Below are 13,837 nucleotides of genomic sequence, written 5' to 3'. Positions count from 1 at the left end.
TATATATATATATATATATATATATATATATATATGTTTTTTTGGGCGAGGCAAGGCGGGGCTGAGGAATACATTCCTCGACCTCGACCTCGATTTGCCAATGGGGAAAAAACCCTTTCACTCCCTCCCTCTTTCCCTGTGTATTCGGGGATGCCTCGCCTCATTCGAGTCGGGTTCCCGTGAGCCCCGATCCCACTGGTTAAATGGACATCTCTAGCCGATTTATCACTCTGCTATCAACATATTAGTTCTCATCAATCACCGTGTTTTTAGTATAGCAAGGGGGTTCATGTTGTGAGCAACAAGGGTTGTTGGATTCTGATTTTCCTGAGAGTTGGAATTTTTCCCCCTCGTTGTTCGGCTAAAGGACTCAAATATTCTTTATTAAAACGGTTGTAGCATATAAGTATGGAATGACCATACTTACCACAAACTTGGCACGTAGGTTTGTTGTTTTGTCCTCCACCAAAACCTCTACTATTATTCTATCCTCCTCGGTGCCTATTAAAGTTTTTTATGTTGTTCTCATGGAATTGTAAGCTGCTGTGAGATCTAGAATCATTTGAATTTTGAGTTTGCGTCATATTAACAGTAGCGTTTGGAATTAATAACCAGTAATATTGTGAGTGTTTTGGTGATCCAACAGTTTTTCAATATTAGAAGCTCAGATTGCATGTCGTGCCAAGATGTCTCCAACTTTCCTTGGATAAGAACAATGACCAAGTTATACGCTTCATCTAATCCCAATAATACCTGTGAAACAAGGGCATGATGAGGTACTAGGCTACCGGCTTGACCAAGGTTGTTCGCGTTAGTTTTCATATTCTGCAAATAATCTTCCATTTTTTTTATTACCTTTTCTATTTGTATGAAATGTTTGCCGAAGGAAATCTTCTTCGGCTCTAGATTGGACTCTAAATAGATCTTGGGTTACTTCCCACATATCATTTGCATTTGTAAATCCCATTAGCTGAATAACTACTTCTAGTGTCATAGAGTTGTACAACCCGCCAAGCAATAATAAATCAACACTAATCCATTGTTCAAACAAAGGTTAGTTAATGGTAGTAGTCGAGCTGAATGATGACACTAATGCTATTTGTCTAGCTTCTTCGACTTCTTCAGCGTCGATTATAGGGACGTATACGGTATTGGTGTTGCTTCACACAAGAACAGACTTTGGGGGACAAGGCTTCTAGTCGGTAAGGTGTCCTTTGAGTTTATAGCCTATGAGGATCGAAAGAGCAAGTGTTTTCCATAAGAGATAGTCGCTTTGATCTAATTTGATAGTGGTGGAGTTGATTAAGGGTTTGAAAACTCGGTTGAGGGAAAACCGAGATTTACATTGAAGGAGGAGGCATTGGTAATTAATTGCTCTATACCAAAATAGGGTTTTAATATATCTTTAGAAATTTGGAAATTTCCTTTCTATTATTTCTTGTGTATCAACAATGACCATTGGTCAATTTTATACATCAAATATCCCTTAATTTAGAAATAGAAATAATGAAAAGTATAATAAACAATATATGATATAATTGTGAGAGGACATGTCACACCTCGATCTAGGTTTTCCTCTCTAACCTAGATCATGACATGATAAAACACTTTTAAAAACAACTTTTTCAACTTAAACTTTATAGAATATGTAATAAGAAATTCTACAAAAAAAATTGACAGCACCTTCCCTAAATATGGGTTAGCCAAACCTGAAAAGGAATCTTCTAAAAGTATATAAACAGACTTCAATTCCACAACACAACAAGTGTGTCTCACCATACACATATCCAAACTATTCTAGAGTTTCAAGTAGAGTTAAATTTCAAACTAAATGTTACATACAAAATGATTTCAGTCTAATGAGGAATCTTCCAAACCATGAGTCCTTAACGGCATTGATGTTACATCTAACCACCCCATATTGTAATATAACACCTAAGTATATACATACAAAAGAATGAGAGTGTATAGTAAAAAACTGAGAGCTCAACCAATGTCTAATCCTTTACCGCTACCTAGGGGGAGAAAATAATGAAGGTGTGCATTAAAACTTAGTGAGTGGCCCGTTTTAAAAGTAAAAGCTCATAAAATATACTTTCAAGCTGTTTAAATATGACATCAATAACGACATAATAATTCAAATGTTAAAATCATATATTACCAAAAATCGCAAGTAAAGCCAACAAACCTGTACCCAACGGAGCAGCAGGGTAGACAAGGACGACGGGTGGCTGGGGATTACCAACAAGTCAAGTGGCGCAAGGTGGATATCAACACCACCGTTGACACTATCATGATGACAGTGTGCTACCAAACTAGTCCAAGCTCCACTGCTTGCGAACTAAATGCACTCCTAATGTGATTCGAGATCGTCGTTGTCAGGCTCGGGAAGGAAGACGATTGAATGGTGGTGCTTCCAGCAACTGAAATGAACATCAGAAGTTTTGAAGGATCGATCGATCAACGGTGGCTAGCTTTAGAGCGAATGAAAAGATTGAGAGATGAAGGGGAAAGGGGTCCCGTGCGTGGAGAGTGGAGAGAGAGGGGGAAAGAAGAAATTCTATTCTCTCCTTTTCTTTTCTTTCCTTTTATTTGTACTAATAAGAAGGAGAAGGAGAAGGAGAATGACCATATTGTCCCCAATTTAAAACTAGTCTTTGAATTCTCAAATCGCCTTGGACTAGACTAAACTTTTCACCTATAAACTCTTAGACTTGAAATTTAGATATTTAACCCAATGAGTATCTAAATTAGTTCAAGCTCAATTGGTCTTTCATGTAGGTACTTTATCTCCATTACCATTGCATTATATCAACAGGGAACAAACAACCTTAAGTCACTTCCTAAGATCACCCAAATCATCTTATGTTTCGAATCTTATAGAAGTAGCACCCAAGTGAGACTTCAAAGTTAAAAGAAGGCTCATTTTCAACCTTTAACATTCAACTCTAGGACCTGAGTAGCATGGATAATTTTATCTTAATGCTTAACTTAATGGGCATTCATGAACTCTAAGAAAACTCAATACAATCATTTTAAACCATACCAATAACTTAACAAAGTAGCCTTAACCCCAATGGACAATCCTCGAACAACCTTCAACTTTTCGACTCCTAGCATTTAAAAACCATGAGTGTTCCCTTAAATGGTGTCTCCAGGTCTTGAACAAAGGGCCCTACCCTCTCCATGGCACGAGAGGGGTTTCTGTTTATTGGTAGGACCATAAACAGGTTGTTCATTAGAGGAGCACTGGTATTTAAGGATTAGAGGTAACCCATGGGTAAAATGGTAAATTGATCCAGCTGGTGTTACGAACACTCGTGAAGGACTAACTTACTATTATTGGTCTATATCCGTGGACACATAAATATATCTACAGTGAGAAGAGTTCAGCTGTGAGTCTTTCGTAGAGTGTACACACAGTTAACGAATATTGATTAATGTGGTTAATGAGTTTAGCCAATTAATCTCAAATCGTTTTAGCTTTTGATCTGTAGGTCCATTAGGTCCCCTTCCTAGCTCGTAAAGAGTAATGAGATTTATTTATATTGGTTGTAATTTGAAATGTTCAAATATACTTAGAGAATTAGTTTAATGTATAGTGATACATTATAATATAAAGTTTGTGAAACTTTATTATATATTTAATTTTGGATATGATTCAAAATTAATTTATAAGAGAAAATATTTGAATGAGTTAAAATATTAATGTGAATTGGATTCATATTAAAATTATTGGTTACGAGAGAAACGATTCAAATTTAATTTCAGTTAAATATCTTATATTTAACTTAGCTATTAATTAATTGGAGAATTAATTAATAATTTAGTTTTATTTAATTAAATTTGATTTAATAAATTTATAAAATGATATTGCAGAGATATTAATTAAATATGATTTAATTAATTATATTAATAAGAGATTTGAGAGATTTTTATTCAAATAAGATTTGAATGAAATATTAATTAAATATAATTTAATTAATTATTAACTAATTAATTAATTATTAACTAATCAGTAGATTTGATATTAAGAATCTCATGATTCTCTCCTACTCCTTTTCCTATTCCAAGAAGGAAAAAGAGCTATAAATATCTAGAAAAAAATAGTTTTCTTAAGCCAAGCTCATTAAGAGCAAAAAACCAAAGCTTTTTCTCTCCGCAAAAAGAGTTTTTCTCAAATATCTCTAAACCTTTTTCCCATCCCAATTGGTTCCCACAAACCAAACTCATCCTAGAGGATAGGAAGGTCTTCGACAGATGGTGTCCCAATTTGGAGATTGATTTGTAAATTCAGAAACGTAATCAAAAGTAAATTCTCGTATCTTATCTTTAAAAGCATACTTAGAATCTATTTAGAATTTTGATTCTAAAATTTTGCCAATGTACCAGTATTTTAAGATTCCCAAATTAATTTTAAAAACGGTTCATTAAATTATTCCGCTGCCATAGGGCTTTTATCCCTTCATGCTGAATATTAGCACTACACTTAAATGGGTACTCAAGACTCACTCCATAAAGCTTAGAAGCTTACTCAAATTTGTGCCAACATCCGATTTTGAGTCTCCTCGCAGCTGGACAACGACTAAAATCTACCAAAACTCCAAGCCTAACAACGAAATCTAATGGATATTGCAAAATCAAAGTCAAAATTCAATGGATATTGACGAATCTTACCGAAATTACCCAAAATCTTACCAAACACTTATAAGAGTAGCCTTAATCCTAATCGAAAGCACCCTATTGACTTTTTACTTCGAAAACAAGCATCCACATAATGGGCTATTCAACATTAGTACTAGAATTAAATAGGTATTCAAGACCTAAACCATAAAGCTTGAAGTCTTACCCAAGTTCGTGCCAAACAACCCAAAATTTTGCTCTTTCTCGACTAGACAGTAGATAAACCCCTCAAAGAATTCAAATCTAACATCAAAACGTTGGGTAATGTTTAGTTCAAGCCAAAACTTAGTGGGTGTTTGAAAGTGAACAAGAAACCCAACTAAACTACACCAAAATAAGTAAATCCTTACCAAAAACTCCAAGATCCAACTACTGACAGTAAGACTGAGTGAAACGAATCAATGCAATTAGGATTTATTTGGTACTGGAGTAACGGATGGATGACGCGACTGAGACAAAAGAAGGCAAGGACCGTGTGTGGTTGGGGATTATCGACGAGTCAAGCGGCGCAAGGTGGATATCAACACCACCGCTGACGCAGTCTTGATGATAGTGTCCATACAAAACTAGTCCAAGCTCCACTACTTGCGAACTAAACGCACCCCTAGTGTGAATCGAGATCGTTGACGTTGGGCTCGGAAAGGAAAACGATTGAACGGTGGTGGTTCCAACCACTAAAACGAACATTGAAAGCTTCAAAGGATCTGTAGGTCAACGATGATTAACTTTAGAGCGGATGAAAATATTGAAAGATGAAGGGGAAAGCGGTCGCATGCATGGAGGAAGAGGGGCAAAGGGGCCACGTGCATGGAGGAAGAGAGGGAAAGAAGAAATACCAGATTTCTCGTTTTCTTTTCTTTTCTTTTCTTTTCTTTTCTTTTTACTAATAATAAGGAGGAGAATGACAATATTGCGCCCAATTTAAAAGTAATCCTTAAATGGCCATTTCTATAATTTTTCCAACACCTATTAAAAATGCTCTACCATCACTCAGTTAAAAAAATTGATTCTAAAATTTCCCCAACACAAAATATTACCTCTAGAGAACTTAAAAAAAAAAGATTAAAACTCGTTGTTCACAACTTATAAAATATTAATATAAATAAAATAAGAATGGAATGAGGACTTAGAAGACAGATGACCTCTTTTAATAGGCATCCAATTAACCACTTAAAAGCTTCTAGAAGGTAGGTTAAAATCCTTGGTGGCTTGATTTATTTCTTCCAGTGTGGCTTGTTTCGTGTCCATGTCATGTTGATTTACACCAACACTAAACATGTATATTATTTATATTAGTGACATTTTGTTACTTTTTCTTATGTTTTGTGGATTTCTCTATGACAATTCATGTCTCATGTCTATGTCAAATTCACGAAAACTTGTAAATTAATTGAAATACCAACATGTCAACATAATTTTAATACTATAATATACTTTGAACAAACATTTCTCCCTTTAAAGAAAAAGAAATGAAAGATATAGAATAAACATGAGAAGCCAAAAACAATTTAGCTTAATTGACAATGGTAAGGACTAAGAGTAAGTCGTTCAAATTTCTCACCTCCAATTTGTACTTACAAAATATTGAAATACTATTTTCGTCCCTATACTTTGAAACTTGTTTAATTTCCATTCACTTTTTTTCTATAATAAATTTACTACAAATTTGGGGAACGTGATTATTTATTTTGTTTACAAGCATAAAATTATTATTATTTGAGTAAAAATTAATTTTAGGGTGCATTGAAAAAATTATTTTTCAAGAATACATTTCCTTTCAAACACTTTCTTGAAAATGAGTTTAAAATTTAAACACTTGTATGTTTGGTTATATCTTTTTATAAGTGTTTATATGCATAATTTTGTTTGGTTTGTCATATATAAAAATTGTTTATACTTAAGTCAAATTATCATAAAAGACTACTAAACACTATAACCTAGTTTCATAAAGAAACACATATATTTCGATTTTTTTTTAAAAGAAATATATTTTGACATTAATTGTCTGATATCTTAAAACTATTGACTGTTTTAGAAATTTGAAATTATTAAAGTTAAAATTATAATTCATAATCATAATCATCTCGTTTTAGAAGTAGGAGTATCTTCATATTTAAATTCGTAATCATAATCTCCAACAACAAAACATAATAATAATAATTTTTCTTAAATAATATAATATCAACTAGACATAGAAGTTGTACAATTCGATCGCATTCTTCATTCATCTCCATTTCACCAATTAAACCTCTACGTTCTTAATTGATGTCCTCATAATTTATTTCATCATTCGAAGGTAGTAGCATCCTGTCGTTGTCATAAGACTTGAACTCAAAATCTATTTTTGAATGAATCCTTATAAAGATATGAAGAGCCATTGAAGCAACAACTTTTACTTATTTGTCAAATGGAAAACTATGCATTTGCTGAACAATTCTCCATACATTCTTCCAAACACCAACTGCTCTTTCAATTGTTCATCTTAATGAAGAATGTCTACCCTTAAATACCTCATTCATGACTCTTGGTTGGCTTTCACGTCAAAAATCAGCAACATGGTATTGTTCACCTCTATAAGGACCTAAATATCCTTTCGTTTGTGGAGAACCAGAATCTACATTAATGTATTTATTCCCATTTACAGTAAATACTTATAGGAGTTTTCGATTAGGTAAAAGGTGGGGGAGAAAGATAAGAGGAAGGGTAGTAAGAAGGGCATTTTTGTAATTTTAATATAAGATGAAAAAAATTGTGAATTCCCGGGTCAATCACTTATATAATTCATTTTCAATAAAATTGGTTTTAATTATTTCTCTAAAATGAACTATTTTGTAAAATAATTTTTAAACAAATGCATTATGTAAACTTGCAAAACATCACAACTTTTTTCAAAATAACTTTGTTGAGTATGCAATTTTGGCTAATTAAATTCCACCACATCATCACAGCAAATATTGTGGTCTAACAAACAAATGGGCTCAAGTCCGAGTCCAAGAAGCAAATGGGCCCAAGCCCAAGCCCAACAAACAAATAGGCTCAAGCCCATGTCCAAGAAACATATGGGCCCAAGCCCAACAAGCAAATAGGCCCAAGCCCACCAGCTCATGAAATTTCTCTATAAATAGAGACCCTTGTTATTCATTTTGGAGATCTTGAATTGAAGGAAGAATTGAAGCTTTGAAGTACTGAAGCTTTGAAAAGTTGAAGATTCAAACTTCTACAAGCTCTCAAGATGTGCAAGTCTGTATCAACCTCGAGATCAACATCTTCTGAAAGATGGAAGACTTGGAGATTACACTTTCCTTGGATTCCAGAAGATCGAAGCTCAGATCAACTTGCAACTACAACATCTTGAAGACCGAAGATTACGAAGTTTTGAAGTTTATTTTATCTTGTATTTGAGAGAAACCATCAAATGAGTAAACACTAGAGATTGTATTTACAATATTCATCAATATACAAAGTTCAATACCATGAATTAAATTTCTTCAAAATCTCGTGTGAACAGTTTGGCACGCCCGGTGGGACAATCTCTACCTTTCATCTCTTTCTCTTTTTGAAGGACATCTCTAAGAAAGCCGTGACATTTCAAGGCAACACTTCCAAAGCTCTAGGTGACATCAGCAAGCGACCAAATACTCGCAGTCGCTCAAGGAAATTTTATTCATTTGAGGATGTGCCACACTTTGAGGTCGCAAAGAATATTTGGGAACAAATCTCCAGTCCACCAAAAAGTGGAATTGTAATCAAAGAAAATCTTGTGATTGATGAACACAACTCATCTTCTGAACGCTTAAATGAAGAGGGGCCTCTTCCAAACATAATGTCAATTATTGACTGGCATGGATACAAGCAAAAATAGAATGGTCGAGCTCGAAAAGAGGGTTAACATGCTCATGAAGGCGCTTAAAGAAATGGACTACGAGATTGAATCTCTAAAGAATCAGATCGAGAGTCATGATGTTGCTGAATCAAGTCACACACATACTGTCAAGAATGTTGACAAAGGCAAGGCAATTATGCAAGAAATTCAACCACAAAATTCGACTTCAATTGCATCTCTGTTTGTCCAGCAATTGCAGGAGATGATTGCAAACTCCATCAAAACTCAATATGGTGGACTCACTCAAACTTTCTCTTTGTACTCCAAGCCGTATACGAAGAGGATCGACAACCTGAGAATGTCGAATGGGTACTAGCCACCCAAGTTCCAACAGTTTGATGTAAAGGGCAACCCAAAACAACATGTTGCTCATTTTATTGAAACATGTGAAAATGCTGGTACAGGGGAGATTTGTTGGTCAAACAGTTCGTCCGAACTCTCAAAGGAAATGCCTTTAACTGGTACATAGACTTGGAGCCTGGATCCATCGACAGTTAGGAGCAGCTTGAAAGGGACTTTCTCAACCGTTTCTACAGCACTCGTCGTATTGTCAGCATGATAGAGTTAACTGCCACCAAGCAGCGAAAGGGTGAGCAATTCGTCGATTATATTAACCGTTGGAGAGCATTAAGCCTTGATTGCAAATATAGATTAACTGAATTGTTGACAGTAGAGATGTATACTCAAGGAATGCATTGGGGACTCCTGTACATCTTACAGGGAATAAAACCTCGCACCTTTGAAGAGTTAGCAACTAGAGCTCACAATATGGAGTTAAGTATTGCTAATAGAGGGAACAATGATTTACTGGTTCCAGAAGTTAGAAAAGAGAAAAAAGAAGTGAAGAGCACCCATAAGGTATCAAAATGTTCTACCAAGGAGGCTATGGTCGTCAGCACGACAACTTTGAAGTTTATCTACAAAGAAAAGAAATTTGAGAAACAACAAGAAGAAGACGAAAAAAAATGTCTGATGTTGAAAGAAAGACAAGAAAAAGTTTATCCTTTTCCAAACTCCCACTTACTTGATATGTTGGAGCAACTACTGGAAAAGCAACCAATTCAACTTCCTAAATGTAAACGACCTGCGGAAATGAGGAGGGTAAAAGATCTCAATTACTGCAAATATCATCGAGTCATCAGTCATCCTGTGGAGAAATGTTTTGTGTTGAAGGAGTTGATTTTGAAATTAGCTCTAGACAAAAAGATTGAGCTAGATCTTGATGATGTAGCACAAACAAATCTTGCCACAGAAACAATTCATTCGGATGATCGATTACCTGCTGCAAGGAATCTGATCCAATTTGTATCTTTAGAGCCTATCTTCATATATTCTTCACCGGTGGCCTTACAAAATGATGACCTCCAAACTGTTGGCTCCAAAGAAGAATAAAAGCAGGTAGAGGATGTTGATGAGGGATGGACGCTAGTGACGCGTCGAAAGAGGCACAAACAAAACTCTACTACAAAAGAAACTCGCTCATACCGCAAGTACAAAAGAAAGAGTAAGTATCAGAGAAGAAAAACAAAAAAGAACGCGAGAAAGTTTCAACCAATCACGGAAGAAAGTGAAGAGCTTCCTTGACCACGACAACCAATAAGTCTATTGGACTTCTTTCCAGAAAACTTTCCAATTGAAATAGCTTCATGTCATGCGGTCAGTACGACTGACAATGACACTTCTCCCTCATATCCCATGGAAACAGCCACCAAGCAAGAGGAATTGCCTTCTTTTGGTGTAAATGATCTTCTGTCACTTCCGCGAGAAATCAAGGATACAATTGTCGAGATATTAAAAAATGATTATGTCTCGACTATTTATACATCACAAACGAAGGTGTGTGATCCCTGTTGTACGTCAATATCATTCAGTGATGAGGACTTGTTACTTGGGTCAAAGCTTCATAATCGACCCATATTCGTGTCTAGATATGTTCGAGAGCAAAAGCTCAATCGAATTATCATCGATAATGGTTCTACCATCAACATTCTGCCAAAATCAACCATTAATCAATTGGGTATCTCAATTGAGGAGTTATCAAGCAGTAAATTGGTGATTCATGGCTTTAATCAAGGAGCACAACTGGTGATAGGCATTGTTCGTTTGGAAATTGTCATAGGGGATTTGCAGGCAACCACAATATTTCATGTGATCGATTCGAGGACCACTTATAAGATGTTGTTAGGGCGTCCATGGATACATGAAAATGGAGTTGTAACCTCCACATTCCATCAATGTTTTAAATTTTACAAACAAGGAGTTAGGAAATTTGATGCTGACACTAAGTCATTCTCAAAGGCTGAGTCACACTTTGTTGATGCCAAATTTTATACAAAAGATGATGATGTAAGTGAAGTCATATCATCTGAAGTTCCTGTAGCCAAAGACACTTATCAGCTCGAGCAAATAAAAATTACAACAAAGATGTCAAATGAAGGGGATGCACTCAATGGTTAAAATAATGACGAGTCAATAACCCAAGCTAAGTCTGAGGTGTCAGAGTGTGAAAAGATAACAATCCCACAAGAAAAAGCCTCAAAATCTCCTATTTTACGTTATGTTCCTTTATCTCGACATAAGAACGGAGAATCACCGTTCACAGAATATTCTGAAAACTTAACGATTGGAAGCATGAAATATTAAAGGAAAGCTTCACCACACCCCTTACCAAGATAGACAAAGGAGAAACAAAAAGATTTGAGAAAAAGGGCATAGAGGCATTCCTTCCAGAAAGACGAACAACTGGGGGCTTTGACCCAAAAGCATATAAGTTGATGGCAAAGGCGGGTTATGACATCACAACTTGCATCGAACTTAAAAACGTGAAAATATTTGATGAAAGGTCTAGACTTTCTCCTACACAAAAGAAGCTTCAAAAGCAAGGATATTCTATTCCTAATTCAAGAGCTGGAGTTGGATATAATTCTTTCGAACTGATTTAAATATCAGGTAAAAGAAAAGTAAAAGTTGCAGACACATTTCACATTACTGATGAAGAAAGCAGAGACTCCGAAAAGGGCAAAAAAAGTCAAAGTCATAGGAGTTCTGTTTTTTATTGCATTACTTCTTTTACTGCACGTCCTTCAGTGTTCCACAGATTGAATACATCAACAGGGAAAGATAAAGTCAAGGTTTAACTTCTAGTTTCATTCGACTATCTGTCTTCGAAAGGTTAAATACAACTTCAAAGAAAGTACAATTTGTAAGTTCAACTCCGGACGTAAAGGAGTCTGCCTTTCAAAAGTTAAATACAACTTCAAAAAAAGTACAATCTGCAAGTCCAACTCTGAACGCAAGAGAATCTGCCTTCAAGAGGTTAAGTGTGTCCCTAACAAGAGGCCAAAAGAAACCTTTTGTAGCGGTCTCAAGCAAACATGACTTAGCAGCGGGGGACGGTAAAATTCGTAGTGCAGTTCCATCTAGAAAGAAGAGAAAAATTTTCATCTCAGTAAATACATAGGGTTTGTTAAAAGTAAAACGACACAAAGTTGTGTTTACTCGACCTAAAAATAATGAACCAGAAGATGAAGTAGATGTGGTAAGTCGTGACCATGTTACGATAGAGGAGGCATCTAACTATGAGACGTTTGAAAAAGATGCCAAAGCCGCTTCATTATCACTTGAGGATGAGGGTCAATCAAGGGTTGATGAGTTAAAGGAAGCAATCTTGGTACAATAGAGGATCCTCGTCCAACCTTCATAAGCGCCCAACTTTCTGATGCTGAGACCAAAATGAGTATGTGAGCTTACTAAAAGCGTACAAAGATGTCTTCGCATGATCATATAAGGAGATGCCTGGACTTGATCCAAAGGTTGTTGTTCATCATTTAGCAATCAAACCAGAGCAACGACCCATCAAGCAAGTCCAACAATGATTTCGATCTGAACTCATTCCTCAAATCGAGGAAGAGGTAAACAAGCTCATTGAAGCTGGATTTATTCACGAAGTCAAGTACCCAACATGGATAGCTAATATTGTTCCAGTAAGGAAGAAGAATGGCCAGCTACCAGTTTGTGTTGATTTTCGCAACCTAAATAACACATACCCAAAGGATAATTTTCCCTTGCCTATTATGGAAATCATGGTAGACGCGACTTCAGGACATGCAGCTTTATCTTTCATGGATGAGTCAACAGGATATAATCAGATTCGAATGGCTCTTGAGGATGAAGAGAATACAGCTTTCCGAACCCCAAAATGTATATATTGTTATAAGGTAATGCCTTTCGTATTGAAAAACGCAGGTGGAACATACCAACACGCTATGCAAAGGATCTTTGATGATATGCTACATAAATATGTTGAATGTTATGTTAACAATCTTGTAGTAAAATCCAAGAGGAAATGCGACCACATAAAAAACCTAAAGCTTGTCCTTGATCATCTAAGGAAATACCAGCTAAGAATGAACCCTTTTAAGTCTGCATTTGGTGTGACCTTTAGATGGTTTCTGCGATTCATTGTGAGGCATCGCGGAATTGAAGTTGATTACTCAAAAACTGATGCTATCCAAAAGATGTCGAGTCCAAAAACTTTTCACGAGTTGAGAAGATTACAAGGTTGTTTGGCCTACATCAGAAGATTTATATCTAATCTTACGGGTCAATGTCAACCATTCCAAAGATGAACTTGATAGCATAAAGAATTATTTGCTCAATCCTCCGGTTTTGAGTGCGCCTGCAGCTGGAAAGCCATTGATATTATATATCGCAACTCAAGAAGGTTCGCTCAGAGCATTACTTGCACAAGAAAATGACAAGGGAAAGGAATGTGCACTTTACTATTTAAATAGAACTTTGACTGAAGCTGAATTGAATTATCCTCCAATCGAGAAAATGTGTCTCGCTCTTTTCTTTGCAATAGATAAGCTGAGACATTATATGCAAGCCTTCACTATACATTTGGTAGAAAAAGTTGATCCTGTTAAATATATTTTATCAAGGTCAATCATCTCGTGACGTCTTGCTAAATGAGTAATTATACTCCAACAATATGATATTGTATATATTTCCCAAAAAGCAGTAAAAGGTCAGGCATTGGCAGATTTCTTGGCTGACCATCCAATTCCATCAGATTGGGTATTATGTAAAGACTTACTTGATGAGAAAGTTTTGTTTGTCAAAAGCATGAAACCTTGAACCATGTTCTTTGATGGTGCAACACAAAAAACTGGACTTGGTGTCGGCATTGTCTTTATCTCTCCGGAGAAACATATGTTGTCATATAGCTTCCCACTCAGTGAATTGTGTTCGAATAATGTGGTTGAGTAC

This window comes from Cucumis sativus, chromosome 7 (genome assembly GCF_000004075.3).
Source record: "Cucumis sativus cultivar 9930 chromosome 7, Cucumber_9930_V3, whole genome shotgun sequence".
In the NCBI taxonomy this organism is placed as follows: domain Eukaryota; kingdom Viridiplantae; phylum Streptophyta; class Magnoliopsida; order Cucurbitales; family Cucurbitaceae; genus Cucumis; species Cucumis sativus.
This window is presented reverse-complemented; position numbering follows the sequence as displayed.